The sequence below is a fragment of the Lissotriton vulgaris genome, unplaced genomic scaffold (assembly GCF_964263255.1).
Source record: "Lissotriton vulgaris unplaced genomic scaffold, aLisVul1.2 SCAFFOLD_1115, whole genome shotgun sequence".
Classification (NCBI taxonomy): Eukaryota; Metazoa; Chordata; class Amphibia; order Caudata; family Salamandridae; genus Lissotriton; species Lissotriton vulgaris.
This window is the reverse complement of record NW_028255517.1, coordinates 645,248-650,274: the sequence shown is the minus strand read 5'-3', so window position 1 is coordinate 650,274 and position 5,027 is coordinate 645,248. Positions and strand designations below refer to the sequence as shown.

General features: G+C 47.4%; 1 pseudogene; it reads left to right on the top strand.

Annotated features, from left to right (window-relative positions):
• Window positions 1–811: 811 nt before the first annotated feature.
• LOC147659106 (uncharacterized) lies at window positions 812–2,330 on the top strand (annotated as a pseudogene).
• Window positions 2,331–5,027: the final 2,697 nt, after the last annotated feature.

Genomic DNA, 5,027 nt, shown 5'->3' with positions numbered 1-5,027 from the left:
GCTCCCTATGGGGGATATCTGCCATGTGGGACTGTGCCCACGAAAGCGAGGATATGGAATCCAACCCAGTGTATGTATACATGCCTACTGTCGGTGAGATAACGTGTGATCAACAAACAAAACAAACCCCCCACCCTATACCTCAAAGACGATGAAGCATCTGTTGCGGCGGGAGTGTCCCGAGAACGCCAACGGGAGGACACGGTCCACCTCGACCAATGGATCCCCAACTCACAACCCATCTATCGTTGGCACTCTCTCTGCTACCACAGGTCCACCAGCGGACCAGGCCCATAATTGAGCCCTTCCGATCAGGTTAAAGTAGACTGCTCCACCACTGCCTCTCGCAGGTGCACCAGTCTGTTATGTGTCAATTTCGATACCGGATATACATTTCCCGATTCATGCCCTTATATAGGTACAATTCACTTTGCCCTTATTTAGGCATAGAAATCCAGCCCTTATTTAGGCATTGCTCATGCTAACCAAATACAGGCATGGTCAACTATATCCGATTCTCTTCGTCACAACGAGTTCTTGGAAAACCAGACTCTTAAGCCTTTAGGATTTCCCCTTGCCTGGATATTGATTTCTCCAAGAACTCATTTATTATGCATGAACATCTATTCCTTAGGGGTTCATTCATGACGTTCTTATGCCCGACTTGTACGTCAATACTGGCATTCCTAAACACCTTCGAGGTATGTTCAGCCGCCGCGCCTGCGCACTCGTCTGACCGAGGGGCATGGTGGGAGATACCCAGCGCTGGGTGTGCACGTGAACTCCTCTGGCCGCGTGCACTCGCAGCCGGTAGCAGGAGGAGAGCGCTCGCGGCCCGTGACGCCAGCAGTTTGAGCAGAGCGCGAGCCCCCTCTTGACGTCACAGCCGAGGTTGGAGCCGGCCGTGACGTCAGCAGGGGCCACCATGCCAAAGGCGGCGAAGCAGCACCAGCTGGAGGAGGAGGAGTGGGAGGGAGAGGAGGAGGCGCCGTCCAGGGGCCCCAAGGGCGCCAAGGAGGAAAAGGTGATTAAGAAAGGGAAGAAGGACAAAAAGCTGAAGAAATCGTTTTTTGAAGATTTGGCCACTGATGATAAGCAAGTCATAGTGGAGGAGACGGCTGCGAAAGAGAAGGAGCAGCAGCTGCAGCAGAAAAAGAAGCGTGACAAACGGAAAGGCAAGACGAAAGAGGAGGATGAGGAGGAGCAGCTGGTGGTGGATCAGATGAAGAAGCTTTCAGTCCAGGCCAGCGATGAAGAAGACGCGGCTCCACTTCCTAAAGCTGGAAAGAAAAAGAAGGGAGGGAACATCTTTGCTGCCCTGAGCCAGAGTCAGAGTGAGGAAGAAGATGACGAGGACACAGAGGAGAGAAAGCCTGCCAAAGTTGACAAAAATAAAAAGGACAACGCTTCTATCTCTGACGACGAGGACGATCTGGGCAAGAAACTGAACAAGAAGAAAAAGAAGCCGGAGAAGCCCAATGTGACTCCCAAGGATTCTACTGAGGAGAAAACGAGTCAAGAAGAATGATTCTGGGAAAGGCAAGAAGGGCGGGAAGACCGTTTCAATCTCTGATGAATGCTCGAGTGAAGAAGAGATGCCCAAAGAGAAGAACAAATGCAAGAAAGCTGCTAACAAGACTGTGACGAAGCCGCTGCCTCCTCAAGGCTCTGATGACGAGAAAGAAGGAAAGAAGGCCAAAGGCAAGAAGACTAAAGAGAAACCTGTGAATAAGCCAGTGGAGTCTCCAGATTCAGAGGATGAAAGTGAAGCAAAGAAGAGCAAAGGACAAAAGAAGACGACTGCTCCGAGTAAATATGCTCCATCCGAGGAGGAGGATGACGACGATGTGGACATGGAGGAAGACGATGAGGATGGAGCAACAAAAAAGACAAAGTCTGGAGACATGTCTGATGATGAAGATGGAGAAAGAGACGACAAAAAGGAGGAAGATGATCCTTATGCCAACCTGAGTAAGAAGGAGAAAAAGAAGATGAAGAAGCAGATTGATTATGAGAAACAGGTGGCAATGATGAAGCAAGCAACTGCAGAGGAGAATAACTTTTCAGTGTCTCAAGCGGAGCTATCCTCCCGACAGGCCATGCTGGAGAACGCCTCTGACATAAAGCTTGAGAAGTTCAGCATCTCGGCTCACGGCAAGGAGCTGTTTGTGAATTCTGACCTGTATGTGGTTGCTGGCCGCAGATATGGTCTTGTAGGGCCAAATGGCAAAGGAAAAACCGCCCTCTTGAAATACATTGCGAACCGTGCACTGAAGTGGTTCAGCAAACCGAAGTTGAAGGCACTCATGTGTTGTTACCTCCCTATGTAACCATGCCAGGGACCACCACTATAGGCAGTACCTCACCAACTGGGCGACCAGGAGGGTCTGTAGAGCTGAGAACGAAACATGGCCCAAAAATACGGTCCTGGAACATTGCTGGTCTCACTTCTAAACTTGACCAGCCAGATTGGGGGGAATACATCGATACCCACGATATATGTGTTTTCCAGGAAACCTGGGCTGTTGAACCAAAATATAGAGTAGGCTTTGTGGCATACTGAGAGGGGGCCGTCAAAGGACGAATGGGTAGACCATCTGGGGGCCTCTGTGTTTGGGTTGCTCTAGATCTTGCTTGTATGGTTAAAAGTATTGAGACGCATTCACCAGACATAATTTGTGTTACCTTCATTTGCAAGAATACTCAAAAACTGGCAATTATTAATGTCTATTCTCGCATGACGAAGTATGGTGAGACCTCATCGGCAATTGCTAGTTTGACCAACCTCCTAGCAAGTCTGGAAGGGAATTTTAAATTTATAATTTGTGGCGATTTTAATTGTTTCTTTGACCCATTAGGAGGTGACATATCTCTGATCACTGAGGAAGAGGATTCCAGCTGGCTAATTACGCCCTTAAATATGACCTCTATCAGCCACTCTACCCCGCTAGCCCACCAGATAATGTCCTTGACACTGAACTTTGCATTAAGGGCATGCAATGGCCACTTCCCAAGTGATAGTCCCGGTCGGCCGACGTTCGTGAGACGCAGCCAGTCCTCGACTATTGACTATATCATGATCAGTATGGACCTATGGCAAAAGGTGAGGGACTTTGCCATAGGTGATAGATCTGAGAGTGACCATAATCCTTTAGTCATGATGTGGGATTGCAAATGGGCCGGAACTAATAACTCAGACAAGGAGAAGCACCATAATAATCTGAACATTGTACAGGGAGGGAGGCGGATAAGATGGACTAAGGTAATTGAGTCAGAGGAATAATTGCCCGAATTATATGCTAGTATCATACCGGTACTAGAAAGGGTCAGCGATCTGGTAGGGAAATGTCAGTATCCTGATTTTGACACTGAGATAGAGAATCTACACCATATCCTTACCGTGTTCTTTTACAGGAGCGGCAACAACAGCTATAGAACTGGAGATACAAGGAATACATGGTACACAAAAGCATGTAGGCTAGCGAAACAGGCCCTTCTGAAAGTACTCAAGCGGTCTGACCTTCTAAGTATCAGGGAAGCCAGAAAGGTCCTTAAGAGAACCATTGATAATGCTAAAATCGAATGGGAAACTGTAAGGTGGCAAGAAATCAAGAGGGCCCTCGAGCGCAAAGACAGTAAAAGCTTTTGGAACCTCGTCCACCATGGGAAAATAGAGGGCAGAACTACCCTTGACCCCAATATCGATGAAGGCACCTGGTTCTCGTATTTTAAAGGACTATATTCTACTGTACCCGAAGAGCTAAATCTAAATAAAACTTCAGGTTTTAATCTCAATCTCCAGAGCTTACTTGACGCACCCCCATTTGACTTGGGAGAGGTGGAATTGGCTATGGCTAAACTGCAACTAAATAAAGCCCCAGGATTGGATAAAATTCAGGACAACCTATTCAAAAGTGAACACACAATCTGGGCCCCTTATCTTGTGGCCCTTTTTAATGCAATTCAATACGGTCACCCTCCAACGCCGACATGGGCTGGCGCTGAGATTGTTCCAATCTACAAGAAGGGGTCCCCATTGGAACCATCAAATTATAGGCCCATTAGCCTTATCGATGTGTCTCAAAAACTGTATGGGAGGCTACTTTTGGGGGGATTGCAAGACTGGATTGAAGATCAGGCCATTCTGACCCCCCTTCAGGCAGGCTTCAGGGCCAAGATGTCCACAGTGGACCAGCTTTTTAGGCTACAACTGATCCACTGGAAGCATGTCATACTCGAACAGGGGAGTCTATATCTAACATTTGTCGACCTTAAGTCAGCCTTTGACATGGTTGACCGAGACCAACTATGGAAGATCTTGTATACTATGGGGGTTCCCCCTTTTCTCTGTCTACAACTGCAACGCCTCCACGAAGGAACTTTTGCCAGAGTAAGGCACGGAAAAGATGCACAGCTGGTGGCCACATTTCTGGTGGATAAAGGGGTCCTCCAGGGCTGTGTACTGGCGCCAACACTTTTTTCTCTTTTTCTCAATGGTCCAGTGGGAGATCTATATCAAGCCAAAGATCTCGATTCCCCAAAACTGGGTTCCTGCAAATTTCCTGCATTAATGTTTGCGGATGATACCCTGCTCCTCTCTAAGTCACCTATGGGGATGCAGAGAGTATTAAAGGAATTCACTGACTTTTGTAAAAAGAGGAAATTACAAGTTAATATCAACAAAACAAAATATATGTTGTTTAGCGCCAAACCGTCTACCTACCCGGAACCTGCCATGAATGACATCCCATTGGAACGAGTCAGGGTCTTTGAATATCCTGGACTGACTTTGACCGACAAAATGACTTGGACCCCCCAAATTGAAAAGGCAAACTTGAGGCTCACAAAGACTATAGGTTATTTAAGGAAAATTAACAATGGCTGTTCATCAAAGGCAATAAGCCCGCTATTGGAGATTTACAAAATGCAAGTCCGGTCCACTGCCCTGTATGGGGCGGAGCATTGGGGGCACAGTAAATCCAAAACATTAATGATTACCGAAAATAAATTCCTCTGAAGTATTGCAG